We start from the raw sequence: 20832 nt of genomic DNA on the forward strand, positions 1-20832 counted from the left end.
TATATTTCACATAAACTAACAAGTTTTGATAAATCTAGGAGGCCCTGAGATGTGACTGTAACAATCCATATGCTCATATATGGGGACTAGGACAAAAGAGATAAAGATGTGGGCTGAGTGAGAGAGAAAAATCAAAAGGGTTTGTCAATAACTATGGTAACTGAAAAGCAAGCCCTACTCTAGCATTGGAATAATGTGCTGTGGCATGATTACTGGCCCTTTTGGAAAACCCAGAAGTCATGTCTGCAAACGCAGCTTTCTGCACTGTGGAGGTTCCCCCGTAGAGCCACTTTTGTGCTCATGGCATCCTCTAGATAGATTCTTCTAGCCTCAGGGCTGAGCTGCACTACTCTGGGCCACTCAGTTCATTATGCATTTCTTCCTGTCAGTATGACTTACAGTGTGTCCATACAGGACTTTAAACACAGTTCTGTGGAACTGGTGGGCATTGTCCACTTCTGCACATGCCAGTGATAAAAGGAATTTAAAACCAGTGTCACCATCTTTTTCCTGAGGTGTGTTTAGCTTTTCTGTCATATTTTGATACAGTCTTAGGGTATGGATATATTAAACAATTTAGTGTGGGATCAAAGGGATCCCCATCTTACTACGAATTTGTGATAATTATCCATGTATGCACATTTATCCTGTGATTAGTGAAAGCTAGGTGGCAGTAGGTGAGCCCTTAATGAAAGAGGGGTAAGTTATCACAGATAATTCTCAATTACAGTGAAGCAGCTGACATGCAGTAAAGCCTGCTCTCTCTTCCCCAACAGTAAGTTATTCAGATGTCCATCTACATCGAATAGTGTAAAAATGATGTTGCATAGAACAACTTCGGGATTTGAATTTAAGAATTCAAGACCATCCCTATGTGTTAACTCCCACCCTCCAAAAAGACTGAGGGTGGAATGTCCTCGATCTTGACTTCCTTCTAGTGTTCAGGTCAGATTGGAAGTCTTCTTTAGGGCCACATCTAGTCCATAGCTTCCTTTCATTTTATTCTTTGTTAGTGATTACACAACCCTGCATAGCTATTAAAATCCTTACTTTAAATATATATTTGGAATTTTTTTCTGGATTTGGTACTCACTAATGCAGGCCCTAATGAAATGTGCCTGTAAACATTTAAATTTAAAATGTGTCTAAAACATTAATTGTGTTTGGAAGCCATCTACAATACACAACTTCTACACAAAAGCAGCTTCCTTTTTTAATAAACAATCTGCAATAATAAGGCCCTTGAAATGAGTGCTCAGAGATCCATGACTCCACTAATGCTTTGTGAAAATGGAGTAGAATGCTCTAAATAGAATACAGGTGTTTATCCAGAGAGGTGTCAAACTTGGTTAATGTAAGATAACAGACTTCCCAGTATAAATGACAGTGGCACAGGGAACACATTTTTCATTTTACGCATAGACAGCATGAAAAGACCCTTCCCTGCAAATGAATTACATTAGGCAATGAAGTTGAGATTTTCCAGGGCCAGAGCCCACCAATACAGTCTCTTATCCCCTTGTTAATAAATATTGGATGCTTGGTAGATAACCCTAGACTACCATTCTATTTGCAAATAGAAAATTGCATTTCCTTTGAATGTAATGGGAAAGAATGATAATTAATCCACTAAAAATAAGAATTGAGTCTTGTGACCTATGCCCATGTTAGCACAGAATTTTTCACATAAGTAAGGACTTATGTGTCTGAAAGTTGCAGAATCAGGGTGTAGGTAAGGCACTAAAAATATGTACAATGCATAAACATCCATAATATACCATGCAGCTGACAACAGTAAAACAGGATCAATTATTCATGCTTCAGACACAAGGAACAGTGTAAGCATATTTCCAACATATGCAGAGGAAAATGTGCCTAATAATAAGCCTAAGATACCCATAAAAATTTGCCTTCAGCCCTAATCAACACCCTGGGTGCAATCAGTTGTTCAATAAGAATGAAGTTAATATCTTAAAGTCTTACCCTCTTCCTTCACTAGAAGTCGCTTTGTGGGCAAACCTCTGGTGTGAGAACATAGATCTCTGCAGCAACTTTCTACTGATAAATTATGATGATGTATTTTCTGCTAATAAACTATGATGATGTACTAGTCCACCTTCTTTTTCCAATAGCCATCTTCAGTACTTGAAGGCTGTAAAATTAATTTGAGACTTAATGTACTTCTTAATGTGCCTCTGCTTAAATGTGCCAAACCTCCATGTTCCCAGTAGGCCAGTGCCAGGGGAAGGGACTTTCAGAGCTATTAAATCCTCTGTGCCCCACAGCTCATCTGGAGGGTGCTAGGGGGGCATGGCTCCTGCCACTGCATGCATCCTCAGGTGGTCACAGGGGGTATGTGCCCCCCAGATGTATGTGGGGTGGGGCAGGCTGCAGCTGCAGGCTAGAGCCGGGACTACACAGGGCTCTTAGTGGGTGCAGAGCCAAGGTGGGTTTCAGGCAGGAGGTGGTGGTGCTGGAAGGGGGCTATTGGGGGCTACAGAAAAATTCAGAGTGGCTGCCCCCCCCCCATAGCCCCCGCCCAATGTTGCCACCACCCAACCCAAGCCCAGCCTCCATCAAGAAAAGCTGAGCATAGCCCCAGCTGCAGCTTGCAGCTGAAGTCTGCCTGCCCCACCCCACACAGATCCGGGGGCGCCTTCCCGCCCCCCCCCCACCCCGTGCCCTTCCTGCCTGAGCACAGCAGCCTCCCCAATCCCTGTATGAGCTGCAGCACCATTCCATGCCCACTCTGCCCCACTTCCTCACTATGGGGGGCATTGATCTGCCGCCCCATACCCCTTCCCTCCCCCCTTCCCCTTCTATCACACCAGATTTACCAACTCCATGCAGCTCTCCAAGTTGTCAGCTTCTGCTGCTCACTGCCTGCATGCTGCACGTATGCATGGGCATTCATTGACTAAATTATTTGCTGCATGTAGAACCTAAACCCTTATTTCCCATAGATCCTTGGTATCTTCTTACGCAATTTCTATTTTCACGGTGTTTTTTCAAGAATGTAACGACCATGTAAATTGAGGCCCAACTGTACAGTCATACCATGTATTCTAGTGGTCCTTAGGAAACCAGAATGTCTTTGTAAATCTAGGGTTCACCACATTTAGGTCTGCTTCTGACTTCTTTAGGGAAAAATGGTAAGTCTGCATGTATTATAAAGGCTTTAATGATTATCTGTAAAGTGAAGTGTCATTTACAGTTAAAGACTTTCTTTTTCTCTTGCCTTTGGTGATGAGTTAGACTTCAAAACACAGGAACCAAATGGTCAGCAGAAGAGAAATGGTTCAGAGTGGACCTACACTACTTTGATCACTAAATGCTTACCGAAAAAAGCACTAGCTCTCATGCTGATAAAGTAAATTTAAAAGAGTCTTTCTTCCTACTTCCCCTTGAGCTGTACTTTTTGCCTCGCTTATTTCAGGTTAGACTGAAGCAGGGTTTGATGTTGAGTGCTTTAAAGTTAATTGCGTGGATAGATTATGGGGCATAAATGTATAGTTGTTACTGCAGACAACAAAAATGTTCAGTTCATCTGGAACAGGCCCTGTGATAAAGTGCCTGTGTGTGTGTGGGGGGGCGTGTTTTATTTTGTTTTGTTTTTGTGGTGCTTCATCAATTAATGTGACTCTCTTTCCCCATCTCTTTGTGTAGGTTACTCTGCCATATTCTTATTGGTAAGAGTGCCGTTAAAAATACTTTTGATCTGTGATCAGTTCTGGGGGGAGAGGGGTGAATAAAAGAACAATTCAAATGTAAATTTTACAAGATGCATTTTGTTTGCTGCTTTCTGTGGCTAAGTTGTATTTTCATAGAAATTATTCAGCACGTGTTGTAAAAGAGCAATTGATAAAATGAAATTGGAAGTTAGTTTCTTTGGACAGATAAGACAGTGTCCAGAAATACAAAAAATACCAAATAGCTCAAATATTCAGCTACAAACTTTGCATTGTCATTAAACATCTGAAGCTGTACAAAATTTCATATAGGACATAAACAATTTTTTCAAAGACAAGCTTTTAAAGTTTTTTTTCAGATATCAGCCATATCATTTTTATTTTGCTTCCCTAGATTTTAATTTTTTTTGAGAAACAAAAAGATACTTTCCCTGAAATAATTGTTAAAATGACCACTGAATATGTGAGAGAATGAATCTACAAGATGCAACCAAAAACTTGAAACTGAAAATCTTTCTAGTTATGAAAGGGTTGCTCATTGTGAAATGGTGGGAGGGAATCACCTAGCTCTGTAGAAAATATATAATGCATCTGTATACATCCTGTCTATGAATAAAATTAATCTATTTAGGCATTTCTTGTTGAGATCTGGGCAAGTCTCAAAAAATTGATGATACTCAGTATTTGATAGCCAGAAATCTACATATACAGCAATTTCCCACCATACTGTGAAGAGCTTTATTTATCAAGCTGTTTGAAGAGTTACAAGGTTTCTTGTGCATCATATATCTTTTTATGGATTAAAATACCCTAGGGTGGTATTCATGACTCCTTGGTTCACTTTTTGAAGTTTAATAGCAGCAACTGTAAAAATTTATATATTGATTATGGAGCAGATGAACCACAGTTTCTCAGAGGGGCAGATTCTGATGCCCTTACTCAGAATTAATCATCCATGTTCCACTGAAGTCTGACAAGTAAAGGGACTACTCATGAGAATCTGCTAGAGTAAGAACACAGACAATTCCCTCTCTTTTTCTTCAAGGACTTAGCCAGTTTCAGGAGCTCTAGAGTCCATGGAGCTCAGACTTCAGCAATAGCTACTTGCAAAACCATTTTCTAGTACTGCCTGGCAGTCATGTTACTGATTGTAAAATGAGAAAGTGAAGGGTGGGGAAATGCTGGAGACTGTTTTTCTTCCTAGCAGTTAAAAAGGTAGTCTTCCATTTTAAGTTACAAAGCTTCAAAATTCTTTTATATAATTTAAATAGAACTACCCTGGACATCTCAGTGGGCATTTAGAACAAGCAAGTTCCTTTTTCTGTCAACTCTTTGTGAACAAAAATTTGAAGAGTAATTCATAAGGAAAATAACATGTTTTTCTGGTTGTATAATTTCACTATAGAAGTTTTAATGCCCTAGTGTCAAGATTTTGTCATTTGTATTCTTTTTGTTGCAGGGAAAAACAGACCATTTTAAATATTTTTGCAAAAGCCAAGAGAGAGATTTGAGAAATAACCAATAGTCTGGTGGTTAACGTAATGAATGCTTAGTTATTTATATCAAGTGGAACGGCTCCAGCTAGAGAGATTAAGAGAAAATATGACTGTAAGGCACTCAATTAAGAAATGGAAGAGGCAAGCTGAAGTCTCCCTACTCCATATTTCTTGACCAAATATAGAATGATAACTGAATCCTAGAATCAGGAAACCTCACAGGTAATGGTTTTGTTACAGCTGATACATTTCTGTGTAAAATTTTAGTTTGGAGAAATCAACATTTTCTAAACCAAACATATGTTGAAAATTCCCTACCTGCTCTATTTGAGGTAATTTGGTAGAGCATATGAAGAAAAAATATTAGCTGTTCTAGGATGTCTCTCTCTTTCTCTCTCTCTCTCTCATTTTAACAGTTGTTTTTTTTCCTGGATCTGAGACACCCTGACAAAATTGAAAAGTGGGGGAAAGTTTTGGTTTTTCTGACCAGCTCTGCTATGAAAGTCAATTTACTAATGCTGTGAAAAGGCACCAATTTATGGCTGTGCTAACTGCAAGTGTGTTCAGAGGATGTGAAGACTCTGACTTTGTAAAATAAATAAATAGCATTTCACCTTGAAGCCGGAAGCAGATGGGCCAAGGATCTCAGTGGGCACAAGTCTGCTATCTTTGTCAAAGACAGGGCTGGGCCAGGGAACCTTGTTGTCTCTTAAATGGAAGACCTGTGATGTTTTGGGTCTCTAGTCAACAGTATTCATGAAATTTATAAGTGGTTCCTCCCTTACTCCCCACCTCCCCATACCAGAGTCTTTTCACTCCTATCAAAGAATAAAATGTCTGCTGTTACAGAAAAAAATAAAGTTCCCATGAGTGGAGCCCAAAGTTTGTCTTTGTTTGAATGATTACAGAGCTTTGATATGTGCATTTGGGCTATGCACAGACAATCAAAACGGCTGAGCCTGAATTGATTCAGTCTTTGCAGGTTGAGATTAAATTGATTTACAAGTGAACAGACATTCACTTTTGAATCAGGAAATACAGACACATGTCTGCAGTGGCTCAGGCTAGAAGCCAGGGGGCACTAGAGCAAGCTCTCCCTTCCCTTCCTTTCCACAGTGCTGAGCTTAGAGAATAGAGACATGGCCAGGCCCTGGCAGGATTCTGTCATTAGGGAGGGGTTTAAACCCCCACCCTAGCCTACACACAGTCCCCAGGCAGGGTGTGCCTGAAGGGGGAGGGGGAAGCAGCCATCACCAGGCTTTTCCCTACTTGCTGCTCAAGGGGCAGGGAATGTTGCCAGACCCCACCCCTGGCTAGCACTCTGAGTCAAAAGGGGACTTTGGGGAAGGAGGACTGCTTGTGTGGATTGCATGCATCTGTTAATGATACTGAGCCGTTCAATCTCCCTCTCTCTGCTTCTTCATAATGTCTGCAGTAAACTGATGGGCACTCACAGGTCCCATGCATTGCAAACCAGGTCATTTATCACACCTCTTTGAGTCCCCTCTTGAACACTGACAGATTGCAGCCTTTGAAGCAAGCAAGCCAGCAAGGAGCTTATCAGAACACAAAGCTTATTAGCCAATCAAGAAAACAAAAACCTCTCTCATTAGTTCAAGCTCTTCTTAAACAGCTTTTTCCAAGGCATTTGTAAGGAAAAGCAGAGAGACATTACCAGCTGTCCTGTTGATTAGTTCCAAAAAGCCCTAAGTGAACACCGTTCTGTCCGCCTTTGTTCCAGTGAAATTGGGGACTCGCACATAGACACCCCTCAGCATAACCTAGCATGGGGGTGGCATGGCCAGATGCTGGCTAGGGTATGTGCTGCTGGGGTCCCTGCTCTTGGAAAGGGCAAATCCCTGCTTGAGCAGTAAGCGAGGGGAGGGTGGGACAGGGAGAAGCCAGGCAGATGCTGCTGTGCCTGGAGAGTCCACCTACTTCTCAGCCACCTGGAGCTCCAGTTAGGAAGGAGAGGGGCAAGACAAGGCCCACTCTCTGGAGCAGGCAGCCCGGCACAGCCTGGGGCTGAAAAGCATGCTGAGATGCAGGGGGACTCTGAGTTAACTTAAACCAGGAAGGGGTCTGAGCCAGAAGTTCCATAAACCAGTTTGACCCAAATCAGTCAAGTCTGGTTTGCTGCATTCAACCAGGTTTATCTTAAACCAGTTTTAGTCATTTTGGCTGTGTGTAGACAAAATGAGTCATGTGTGCATGAAACTTTAAAGCAGGCTAAATGCTTTTGCACCACTTTAGTGGTGTTGGTGTTTGCATGCCTCAGCAGCATAATGCGCATTAATTCTAGCTGCTGTAGGAAATTCAGTGGCGTAATGTGCTTTAAATAATTTGGGGCGCAAGTCAAGTGTTGGCTGCCCCTACACTGTGCCCCCGACTTGGGGGTTTAATCAGCCCTAAATTGAAGTGGTGTTTTTTAAAACCCACCGCTTCAATTTAGGGCCCCCATTTCGTATATACACAACCTTTTAAACTGGTTTATGTGCACTGAAGTTCTCTTCTGTTACAGATTTAAAAACCAGTTTATGTGTAACTTCTGTCCCTAGCCTTGCACTTGTCTTCAAAATCATGTACCTGAATGTGCAACTTCATGCTAAAGACTCAAAATAAAAAAGGCTAAACTATACATTAGAAGAAACATGATTAAAGAATGCCAGACTGTCTAAATGTATGTTGCATCCCATTGGTAGAACAGATACCAAAGTGTTGGTTAGAAACCACTGGAAAATATGGTTATGGAATGAAAGGATTTTTTCCGATCATTTTAGTTCTTTTGTTTGGAGATTAAAATGCTCTTGGGCTTCAATACTCGGCCATTTCAGAAGATTTAGACATTGTATTTAATAGCCAGACTGTCTTTTCCCAAATCAAACAATTCTGATGCTAAAAAACATTTTTAGTTACATTTGTGTAGAATAACAGTAATTTCCAGCATCCCATTCCGTTAGTCATTTAAGTATACTATGTTCTTTAAAAGTATTTTTGAGGACATACCCCAAGGATTGTCTCTTTTAACATGTCTAAGATTTGGATTTGAAGCAGACTCTTTTGCATAAAATACTCTGTGTTTTACTATGCCAGCCAGGCATAGTTTTGTAATATATTTATTTTGTCATAGCTGTCGAGGTCTGCTAAAAACAGAAAAAGAAAACGTACTCTATAATCTTTTACAACAATCTCATCCATTGTCTTTCTGGTGGCCATGGTTCTCTGTGCAACAGAGAGCCTGTGCTGCTGAGGACAAGGGACCCAAACAAAATAGATTAATGGCTTCCATTGGTTCAGATGCTACAGCCCAACCACTTAAATAGCTCCTTCACCTAGATTAAAGAATTATCAAAGCTGCATAAGGTTCCTTGTGCTTTCCATCAAAGTAATTCACTGATAGATATCAATACGTGGCGAAATAAATTGGCTCACGTGGTGCACTCTATTTTCCTGCTGGGACTACATAAATACTTGCCTCAAAGACACAGGGAGCTATTATCTGTCTTGAGAGGCAGTTAGATTGCACAAACTGATAGCAGGGTTGTCTGGAATTAGCAGCAGCCAAACAGATGCTTTTGGTCAGATCCTGTCAGTACACTGCTTGGATGAATATATGTCCTGAAAAAATGTTTTGTCTCTTATCCCAATCTGATTGCCCTCATTCAGGTCCCATATCACTCTTGTGCACAAATGAAGGCAATCTGGATAGTTATCTTATGCTTCTGAAGAAGCAAACTAGTTGGGAAGAGAGGGACTTACTACAGTGCAGCTGAATCAAGTGTAATTGTTTCATCTGTCAGCTCCTATCCCACAGGAAACTACAATAATTTACCCTCTGTTCCATTCAGGAGCAAGCTACTGTAGTTTAGCATTGCTTACTGCAGGTTAGGAGCAGACAGACAAAGCAGTTACACTGAATCATTTGGTATGTCAGGCTTGTCAGTGAGGCCCTAAGGGACCATGACCACGGGGAGAGGGGAGTTCAAGAAGAGTGGTTGCTCCTCAAGGGAGCGATCCTCAATGCACAAACTAAGTCTATTCCATCTCGGAGGAAAGGCAGCAAGAGGGCACAGAAGCCCCCCTGGCTCTCCAGGGACCTAGCAGACCTCCTGAGGCTAAAAAGAAAGGCCTACAAAGGATGGAGGATGGGAGTCACCTCCGAGGAGGATTATTCTGCACTGGTCCGGTCCTGTAGGGAGCAGATCAGGAAAGCCAAGGCTGCAACTGAACTCCAACTAGCTTTGAGCATCAAGGACAATAAAAAGTCCTTTTTCAGATATGTGGGGAGCCAGAGGAAAAGCAGGGGCAACGTTGGACCTCTGCTGAACCAGATGGGGCAACTGACAACTGACGCCAGGAAAAAGCCAACCTATTAAATAGGTACTTTGCATCAGTCTTTCATCAGTCCCATGGGACGCCCATGCCCGCTACAGGGCCGGGAAGTCCGGGTGAGGGTGATCCCCTGCCCTCCATTAATGCTGATTTTCTGAAGGAACATCTTGAGAAGCTGGATACCTTCAAGTCAGCTGGCCCTGACAATCTTCACCCCAGGGTACTCAAGGAGCTGGTGAGCATCATAGCCCAGCCTCTAGCACGGATCTTTGAAAACTCTTGGCGCTCTGGTGTAGTGCCCGAAGACTGGAAGAAGGCCAATGTGGTGCCTATCTTCAAGAAAGGGAGGAAAGTGGATCCAGCTAACTATAGGCCTATCAGCCTGACTTCTATCCCGGGGAAGATCTTAGAAAAGTTTATTAAAGAGGTTATCCTTAATGGACTGGCCGACGCCAACATCTTAAGGGATAGCCAGCACGGGTTTGTTGCAGGTAGGTCTTGCTTGACCAATCTCATTTCCTTCTACGACCAGGTGATCTGATGGCCACCTATAAGTTTATCAGGGGTGACCACCAGTATCTGGGGGAATGTTTGTTCACCAGAGCGCCCCAAGGGATGACGACTAGGTCGAATGATCATAAACTTCTACAAGACCGTTTCAGGCTGGACATAAGGAAGAATTTCTTTACTGTCCGAGCCCCCAAGGTCTGGAACAGCCTGCCACCAGAGGTGGTTCAAGCGCCTTCATTGAACACCTTCAAGAGCAAACTGATGCTTATCTTGCTGGGATCCTATGACCCCAGCTGACTTCCTGCCCTTTGGGCAGGGGGCTGGACTCGATGATCTTCCGAGGTCCCTTCCAGCCCTAATGTCTATGAAATCTATGAAATGTGTTCCCAGGTAATATGCCCCCACCCTTCAAATAAGTATAATTACACATCTGTCCATTGTGAAGTTCAGCTTCTGGTGCAGGCCAATTTTAGAGTTGATAGTATATGAACTGATGATGACTCTGGCTCTAAATCATTTTCACAGTGATATCTTGTTCATTATTACTTTGTTTAATAACTATCAGACTTATATGGATCAGTGAAGTTTTAGGTCTTATTTTTTTAGTCAGTACAAATATATGCGAGAAACAAACCTTGCCCAAAAATGCTATCAGTCTTCACAACCAGATGTCACATGAGTGCTTAAGAACTGGAGGGAATTGAACAGGGAGGATGTGGATAAAAGTGTCAGGAACATGTGGTTACACAAGACAGATACATGCACAATTTGATGGTCCTTATAGTCTAGAGACTAAAGCCTTACAGTCTCTACTTGCTGACGGTTTCTCAGATTTTCTGGTAGAAATATTTCCAAGATGAATTAGCAATTAAAGAAAAGATAAATGAAAATCTAACTAAGTGAAAGCATTTCTCATTAGAGCTCTGGTTTACATTCAGTCTTTTAAAACACATTGGATCTAGTGGTCACCCTACAGGTCTGTGGAATGAGTTTGTTCAAATATCCCTACCTTCCATGTCAGAAATATGGTCTAAAACTGCAGTCATGCTGAAGAGCAGAAATATTTTCTCAGTGCACTTGGTGCTAAGCCTTTAATTGGTAGGTCTTGACATGGACCAAAAGGTGAAAACTTTCATGAAAACCAATTTCCCTCATGTAGAAAATGTGAAATTTTAATGGAAAAAACTTAAAAAAGGATAAAAACTCAAATTCAGTGTTTTTCAAAATGAAAATCCTCATATTCCATTTTTGGGAGAACCAAAACAGAACATTGCAGCTCTTCCCTGGGCTGCTCAGATCCCCTGGGAACCTGGATTCCCAGGTAACATGTGATCCAAGCAGTCCATCAGGCAGGTCTTTGGAGATGCAAATAGCCATAGTTGCTTTGAAGCCTGGTTTTATAGAAACTTCTGGTGGCATCAGTATATTCACCAACACTCTCCTAGCTTTCTCTAGTGGAAAACTGTCGTATTAGAAATTTTAAAGTAGGTTTAATAGAAGTAGAAGCAAAAGGAAAGGTGGTCTGTTTGTCAGAACTGGTGGGCCTGATTTAGGACCCTCGCCCATCCTCTGATGCAATGCCTAAAGTTGTTTGTACGTTTATTTGTGTGTATTCCCTCTGCTACATGGTGCATGTGGAATGAAACACTGATGGTTGTACTTAATGATTAAGACCCAACACTACTTCCCAGTACAGCAATATGGGACAGTTAGGGCACTGACAGACACTCAGGTCCCTGCTCTAACTCATGGTACTTTGAGTAAAGTGCCTTGAGATAAAATGAGCCCCCCAACTGAACAGATGTTCACCTGTCATATGGGGCAGAGGTTGGGAAGGTGCAATCTGAAGGGAGGGAGGGAGGAGAAGGAGGGGGAGCTGTGGGCTCTGGGTTTGCTTCACCTGGACTGAAGGAGGGGGGGCAGAAGGAGGCCATGACTAGGGAGGGGGGGGGGGGGGGCCACACCCCCCCCGCTACTTTCCAAGTTTGGCCAATGCCCAAACCAGAGCCCACAGCACCCTCACCCTCCCTTCATGCAGACAGCATCAGGTGCAGTGTGATCACACTGACAAACTGATCCTAGGAAACAGAAGTTTCCTAAGTAACTCCACTTTGCAGTGCCTTCATCTGAACTCTTGTTAGATGAGGATTAATTTATCACATGATCAGGCACTTTTAAAGGACTCTGCAGCTATGCACTTCTGTCAGGGCACAGCTGTAGAGCACTTCAGGTGGGCTGCTAATGTAATAGATGTCACTTCTCTCAGCGCTCTTAGGGACAGTCATCTGAAAGATACTGAAATCATGCTGAAGGCCAATCTTTTAGAACCTAAAGAAATTCTGTGAGCTGACCCCTGTCTGCACTTTTGACAAAATAAAGTAATAATTTTGCCAGTACTTGCTCAATTTGCAATTAAATGGGCTGGCTGCTCTCCAGGGAGACTTCCATCAGCAAGAGTATTTAGCAGCACTGAAGATATTATTTCAAGACACTAACCTTAGTTGTTGCCAGATGAAGGAGAAGATAGTTTTGTGAAGGTAAATCTACCTTGGTTTGGTGTACAAAGGCCACCAGCAGCTCTGGAACTGATAAGGATGCAATGTAGGGGGGAACTTAGTACAACCTGGGTTTTGTTTTGGGAGGAAAGGAGGACTAGCAGTTCTTTCATTTTCCTTTGTCTTGTTTAGTTTTGTCATGCAAAAAATAGTCTGCAAAGATTCTCTTGGACTGGGTAGCATTGTTTTGTGCAAACCTGGAGGGTGCCACACCACAGAGCCATGGCCATGAGCAGCCAAAAGGCCCATTTGGAATCTTGTGAATTGGTGAGCATGGTGGGAAAATCTAGCTCTTCACAGTGTGGCTGCAAAGTTCCCTATGGCACTGGATCCAGTGCCCTACTGGGGATGGGACTTACTGGAATCACTCAGCATCCTTCACTCCTCACCACTTAACAGCCCCAGTGCTGTGGGAAGGGTTGTGGATTCCTTGCATAAATGTGCAGGCCGGTTGGGATCAAAGAGAGAATGAAGTGGATCCACACTATCCGACATGATACTAGTTCCCCTATCATTATCTCATGTCAAAGCATTGTTCTGGGTGAGGTTCAGATTGGATTATCTGCTGTCATTTGGTGGCAGTTCTTCAGTTTCTCTTTAGCGCACTGATCCAGGATCAAGGGAGTGATTTGTCTTAATATATTAACTTTCTCTTTCACTCTTCTGAGCCCAATGCAGTGTGCATTGACAGCTGATGTCTAGCTTCTGCAGTCTAGATTTGGTGGCACAAGTTTTAAAAGTAATGATAACTTTAAAATAATGAGACCTCAGCATATGACTACCAAAGCTTTGCTGAGCGATTGGTGGGGAGGGGAGACTGCCATTTTGTGTGTCGAGATTGTAATGTGTGGATAGGTGATAAGCGGGATTCCAACTTCTTTCTGAAATCACTTTTTATAATCCCCCAAATTGTCCTTGGCCTAAAACTAAAATAACTTCAGACAAGACTCTAGTGCAGTGAATTTAATAATATATTTCTGCTTGTGGTAATTATTTCTTTAACTATTACAACAGCGCTTTTTCAACAATTTCTCTAGAATATATGACTTCCTATTCTTCAAACTGAGAAAAAAAGAATTGCATAGACATCATGCATCTACTCTTTTTTTACAGTCTTCACTTAGAGCATGTAATATGCATCTTCCTCCGTCCGCAAATGTTGTCTGTGCATTTATATTTTTGTAAGATCAGCATGGTTTGATTTGCTTTCCATAAACCCCATCTCTCCTTGAAAAAAGGAACATCCTGCTATAAGTGGATTTTAGCTGGACAGCTGTACCTTAATGTCTTGCAGCAGGATTTAGTGTTTTGTAAGATTGATTCTGAATTATTGTGTTTAGGTTATAAAGTGACAAAGCATAACCCGGATGGAAGTATAGGTAATGGTAGAGTTTGTGAATAAGATTAGGCTGGATGCAGTCCACTAGGCCATTCTATCCAGTCTGCAGGACCCCTACATTTTTTTTTTTAATAATATTTACATGCCCCTGGCTGCCTGCCATGCAGCCCTCAATGGCTTGCCAAAACTCAGTAAGCGGCCCTCTGCCCGAAATAATTGCCCATCCCTTGTAGAACTAAGCTTCTTCATACTGACTTCCTTTGTGGTCTCATCATGTCACTTGGAGTTACATTTTCAAATACACAATAAATTTGAGGGGGCTAGCCTGGCACACAGGACTCTATTTCCTGAACAGTCTGGAAGTTGTTGCTCGCATTAATTTCAGCACTGAAGCTCAGTACCTCTGAAAGCCAGGTCAAAGAGCGAATCAAGCAACAAAGTTACCCATATTTAAGGGGTCATATTTGAAATTTCAGAACTTACTCTTCCTTTCTCTGTTAACCCTTCAGTAGAATAAGGCTGATGTCCCTAAGGAAATGAGTATTTTTGAAGCACTTTGAAAAGGAAGACTGCTCGGCATAGACTAAGTATAACAAGACAACTAATGGTGTGTTCAGCCCAAGATATTTAAGGAAGAATATGATAGATTAGTACAAATATTCAGAAATGCAAAACTCTAGAATTCTACAAATATTCAGTATTTTTTCAAAAAATTTCTTTCAATTAACTTATGGCCTAGCTGTGGAAGTAACATTATTAGTGATAAATTATTAAACTTTGGAGTCAAACAAGTTGTAAAAGCTGAACATGATACCTTTTCTGTTGTGTTGTGTTTGATTCTTAGATTCTGACTATACAGTGTGCGTGCTGGGAACTATCCAAATGTAGAGGCCCCTGTCCTGAAAACCAAACAATTAAAGTTGTATAGAATTTATACAGTTAAGCTTAATTATTCTCAATTAGGCAATACTTCAGCAACTTACTGTACTAAATGAACAAACTCCCTGCAACTGACCTCAGGCTGGCAATGTCCCATTATAGGATGTATAATTTCTGCACCATTATTCATTGTTTCTGCAAAGATTAGGGAGTGGAAAAGAAGAGAAGATAATTTCTGGAAATGTCATATAACTATTGTGACCTGACACATCTGTGGTGTAGTGGAAATTCATCCACCTAAGAAGCTGTTTCCAGAATAAGTCTACATTTTGCTGCGTTGGTTTTATTACATGGGACCTAGTTATGTGGTCATGTCTCAAATATCAAAAGAATACTGAAAATATATATTCTGAAGTGAGGGAGAAGTTTCAGATATCTTTTCTGCAACCTGTGTATTGCATTTTGATTCCAATAGATATTACAGAATCATATGTGTTGGGGTGTGTACAATAGTGCCTAGAATAAAGAAGCCATATTGCAAGTCCTGTTCCCTGATCAGTACAAAAATGGGGAGCTCTCTCTTAAAAAAGACATTAAGGCCATTGCTACTTGCTTGGTTGTGTTTTAGAGTGGCCAGCACTGCTGGGCCCATTTGGAGTTAATTGCTTGGAAGAGCCATTTTCTGTGATAATTGCCAGAAAGCTATGTTTAAATTACATGTTTTAATTGAAAGTTGTATCTTGAATTTTAATTCTCACAAGGTACAGGCATGTCTGGCATAGCCTGATATAGGATCCTGTGATAGGTTGAGATCTCAGGTTTAGCCTAGGAAAGAATTAAACCATTCTAGCCCAGATAGAGCCAGTTCGAGCAGTTCCAAACAAATAGCTTTTTCATTCCTGTATCAAAGACTTTTTTGGTATTCTCTATCATGACTTCTTACCTGAACTATAGTTTCATTTCCCTTTGGTTCCCTTCCAACAGCCTTCTTTGATTTAAATTTGTGCATTCTCATAGAAGGGCATATCAGCAAAATTAGGTGAAAATACATGTTGCAATTCCTTTTTCTCTTCTCTCTCACATTTTCCTGGGTAGACAGGGCAGGATCTTCAGACACGTTTATGCATATACTAAGGGTTTCCTCCAGATCTTTAGACACTTATATACCTTTCAAATTCTGCCCCCCAAAGTCTTAAAAAGATGGAAGATCACTTCCATAGAATTTTTTTCATTCCCTTTTTAAATCTTGTTTTAAAAGGGATTCAGCATTACACTGAAAACACAAGGTTTGCATTAGGGGTATGCGAAGTGGGCCCTATCGGATTTGGATTCAGATTCAGCCTGAATCGGGGACAGTGATTCGATTTGTTGATTTAGATCACTGTCCCTGATTCGATTCAGCCAAATCCAAATCTGAAGATTCAATGCTGATTCAGAGAATTGGCGATTCGGACATAGACATAGCTTAAAATTTTTTTTTACATACCTAATGGTACCATCATGGCTTGTGAAAATGCTGCAATACTGGGGCACATGGAGCATCCCACAGGAGTGTGGTGGGGAGCCTTCCACATGCTCGGCAGCAAGCTCGGAAGTGGACAAGAAGTGCTTCCGGTCCACTTCCGGGTCTTCTGGGGAGCATGCTGGGGGGCCCCCCCTGCACCCCCCCAACTCAGCAGTCAGCCATGGGGGGCACCCACATGCCCCCCCCCCCCCACAGACCCAGGAGGCACCAGTCACGGAGCCAGGGAGGTATGGGGGGGCACCCCCAGTGCGCTCCCCAGCGGACCTGGACATGGACCGGAAATGCTTCTGGTCCACTTCCAGGTATGCTGCCCTGCCAAGCACACTGGGGAGTCCCCTGCGCTTCTGTGGGACATTCTGTGCGCCCCAGTATCACAGCATTCATGAGCCACATGCTACCTAGAGGTACGTAGAAAATACACGTAAAGCTGTGTTTATGTTCAAATTGCCGAATCTTTCCGAATCTCTCCAAATCGATTTGGAGGGTTCTGATTACATTCAGAGAGATTCAAGGCTCCTCTGATTTAATTTGGATTCAGAGATTCAGCTACCGAATTGAGCTGAATCTCCACCGAATCGAATCAGGGACTAAAGCTTCGCACAGCCCTAGTTTGCATATCAAGGATCTACCCTCTATAAATTAATACATGTAACAGCTGCATGGCTCACTGAGCTACAAGCTGGATGAGCATGCCGTGTTTGAGGACCCTTTGCAGAAACAGTGGCAAAATGCTTGCAACGGGTGCCATGACTTTTTGCAGGCATGAAAATATACTGGGTACTGTGCGTGCTTTTTATTGGACCCTTGGCACAGTGACCAGAGCCCCGCTACCAATGAAGGGCCCTGATTGGTGGTTGCTTCACTATAAAACAGCTGTGGAGTGGGAAAAGAGAGGAAGGAGGATCCAATTCCAGCATGGAGAGAGTGGGGGCAGAGGTGCAGCCCTCCTGCCGCTGGAATGGGAACTGAAACTTGCTCTGGGAGCTGAATCCCAGGACAAGGGAAAGCCTGTGTTGCCCCGCTAGGAGCTGAATTCCCCACTGGGCGAATTCAGCTTCAGGACACCAGTGCCCTGGGGGACGTGGGAAAGGGAAGGGTTAGCCACAGCTGGTAGGCTGTTTGGGAGCTGGGAGAAGCTTCCGGGTTAGAGCGCTGTGGGAGGGAGTCCCGTCTGACCCAGGAAGGCTCAGGGCTGCAGGAACAAAGGACCTGCCGGGGAATGGGAACCCCTGTACTGGACTCTGAGTGTCGGGAGGGGAGGTGGTCACAAAAGAGGAATGGCTGAGAAAGCACAAACCTCAGGAGGGTGTGAGGAGACACTTAACCCTGTAGCATTTGCAAGCAATTTATTTTCAAAAGAGATAAGAGGAAGCCATTTGCCTGCATCCCCAGACAGACGTTTCAAGCATGACAGCCAGTCTGACAAAGGGAGTTCAGAGCCTCAGGAATGACAGGAGCCTCGTCCATGCCTTCTAGTGGCAGATCATAGCAACAACGGTGTTGCCAAAGAGAGAAATCCTAGAGAAACTGTGTTTTAAAGGTTATAACCTGGTGAATGTAATTATGGATGGAGTTTGCTGTAAGTGGGATCACTCACTGTGCTGGACTGTTCACTTGATGTTGCATTTGTAGACAGTATTTAAATTGTTGGTTTTATTAACTATTGATAATATATATATATATTTCTTCTTTTGATTAATCATTTCTTTTCTGTATATAGTTGTGTATAATAAAGAAATCCATTTGTTCAGTGAGCTTGGAGTAGATTCTTGGGTGGTGAGGATGAGGGACACACTGCTCCACGGGACACCTCAGTCAGCAGATCTGCCTGAGGGAGATCACAGGGCTACTGGTGCCTTGAGGATCTGGAATCCAGCATATCGCCCGGTCTAGCTGGCTGGAGAGGATTACATACAGTACAGTAGAGTAATTAAACTTGGTAATCTCATTAAAGCTTTTAAAGAAATTGATTATTTTAAAAAGATTTTGGCTAGTTATTAGGGTTTCTTAACATAAAGGTCAGTATTGGATTCTTACTGATCTTTTTCTGCTGCACTTCATTTTAAACTGCTGTGGAAGACTAAGTAGCAAAGCACCTGAATTCTGGTTCTTCATTGTTTATGGAGACAAGGTGAAATGCACAGGCTAATGAGAAGCTTAATTTTAATAATCACCTCTATTTAAAATTGGCCAATTATTTAAGTTACAGCTGATTGGCATTTTTTGGATGAAACATTGTTAGAAAATTCTGTTTTGTCAAAACAATTTTTTATAGGAAAAGGTCAGTTTTATTTTTTTGAAAAAAATGTTTATTTCAACATTGTCTGAAGTACAAATTCTGGTTTTCTGTTGTTAAATTAAACTCATTATAGAAAAAAGTTAAAATATAGTAGTCTTACTCGAAATGCAATATTTTGAAACAACACGGCTGGAATCATTTAATACAAATTCAAATTTTGGTATTTTACAATTCACTAAAATATTCAAGTTCCAACTTTTTGTTGCAAATTAGACTTTTAAAAAATTGAACTATCAGGTTTTATGAAGGACATAAATTATGTTTCACACAGCTTTGCTTTATAGACATGTTTAACAAATTGTGTAGCAGAGTATTGAAGTTTTTTTTAAAAAAAGCTTAAACACCAGATGCTTCCAATCCTCAACAGTTTTATATGCTTCTCTTTGAGCTTGTTTGTGCATATCCTAAATTTACCATATATTAGGCAAAGGTATAAGAATTTATGCTAATACAAATGTGTGCACTAGCTTTAAAAAACCTTTTTTTCTAGCCTTTGTTGCATATCACAGATAAATTAGTAGATATAAGTAGTAGAATGTTATGGGTTCATATAAGCTTGGTAAACTGTAGATGGCCCAGCTCGATCAGCACGTTCTAACTACAGCAGAAATTCAAGTCACTTGATATTTATATAAGATACATTCTGGTGTAGTGAGGCCAGAACAAAGGCCTTGATACCACTCAGTGTGACTGGACAAGTTAGGCTACCCATAGGACAAAGAATGGGATCCCAATCAACCTGGCATACCTGGTGTGAGAAGTAGTGATGGCTGTGGTCCAGGGCTTGGGTCACTGTGCTGGAGGCTCTCGTACCTAGTAGGTCTTCTTAGGAATGTGTATGTGCTTGGAGTGGAGTGGGGTACATAGACAGAGATGATGAGAACTGAACCAAATTAATCAAGAAATATGATCATTATTTCTTTCTCATTATACAGAACATCTTGTTACCTGGCAGGGGAGATACTACCATAAGAGGTGGTTTTGGCCCACGTGGTTTTACTCGGTATCTTACTTGGCAGGAGAGAGACCTGTCTTGTTGGCCTTGAATGACTTGGTGTAGTTAGAGGGTAAAGGCCTATCCCTTGTTCTGCAGGCAGGTTGACTCCTGCGAGAGTCTACAAATGCTTCCAAATGCAAGCATCTTGACTACGCAATTTATGGTGATGGGGGACTGCTCTTGGGCTTTCCACTTTCCCTCTAGTTTGCTCCTTTCGCCCTTTGGCTGGGGGCAAGCAAGACAAGGGGGTGTCTGAACTCCAAGGCCTCCAAGGTTGAGGCTTGTATGTAGGCTGCCTGCCATGGATTTAAAAGTATCTGAAGCCCCAGGCTAAAGAGCCTAGGAGGTAGGATACTTGCTGGTGGTAGTGTTCCACATACTTGAACGATTGAGCTGTGCTTAGTTGATAGAATTCAGAACTGATTTAAGCTGATTTGACTTGAGACACAAAATTAAAGAAAAAAAAAAAAGCAAATGGAGATACCTTGAGGTTGGTTTGGCTTAGGTGGTTTTCCTTGCCAGGCGGAGGAGATACTATTCTTGTTGACCTTGAATGGTGTAGTTAGAGGGTGAAGGACTGTCCTTTGCACAGCAGGCAGGCTGACCCCTGCGAGAGTCTACAAATGCCTTCAGATGTGAATTTCTTGGATGCACAATTTATGGTAATGGGGGATTGCTCTCAGGCTTTCCAACTAGCTTCTCCTGCAGCCTTTGGGCTAGGGGCAAGTGACTAGATAGCATCCAAACTCTAAGGCCTCCAGGCTTGGGGCTTGCACATAGGATGCCTGCCATGGGTTTGGAAGTATCTGAAGCCCCAGACTGAGCCTGAGAGGTAGAATACTTGCTGGTGGTAGTGCTACACAGACTTGAACAGTTGAGCTCTGCTCATTTGATAGAATTTGGAGCTGATTTGGCCTAAGACATGACATTAAAAAAAAAAGTATAGTTTATACCAGGCCCCAGGGGCTGCATCCAGCCCACCAGGCCATTCTATCTGGCCTGCAGGGCCCCTAAAAATTTTAGAAAATTAAAATTTATCTGCTCCTGGCTGCCTGTCAAAGATGACAGGAGCCATTCAGTTTGCTACTCGATGGAGAAAACAGGTCTCATTCCAAAGTCTAAGAACTTTGAAAACAGTTGCCAGTCTGTCATCCTAACAAATACTTCATCTGAAGAAGCTGCTTCCTGATCAGAGTGCTGCTTTCCTAGCA

At 42.2% G+C, this 20832-nt stretch overlaps 1 protein-coding gene and 1 long non-coding RNA gene across 2 annotated transcripts in view; one reads left to right on the forward strand and one right to left on the reverse strand.

The window, feature by feature from the left end:
• Positions 1–20832, forward strand: part of LOC112552066 (ninjurin-1-like) — a 411278-nt gene that overhangs the window by 180079 nt on the left and 210367 nt on the right. The gene's annotated exons all lie outside the window — the stretch shown is intronic.
• LOC112552072 lies at positions 2028–19555 on the reverse strand. The gene is made up of 3 exons (XR_003096409.1): positions 19373–19555; positions 14736–14820; positions 2028–2152 (listed from the first exon to the last, which is right to left on the reverse strand). It is a non-coding gene; the product is annotated as an uncharacterized LOC112552072 (long non-coding RNA).

Source organism: Alligator sinensis, unplaced genomic scaffold (genome assembly GCF_000455745.1).
Source record: "Alligator sinensis unplaced genomic scaffold, ASM45574v1 scaffold170_1, whole genome shotgun sequence".
Lineage (NCBI taxonomy): Eukaryota > Metazoa > Chordata > Crocodylia > Alligatoridae > Alligator > Alligator sinensis.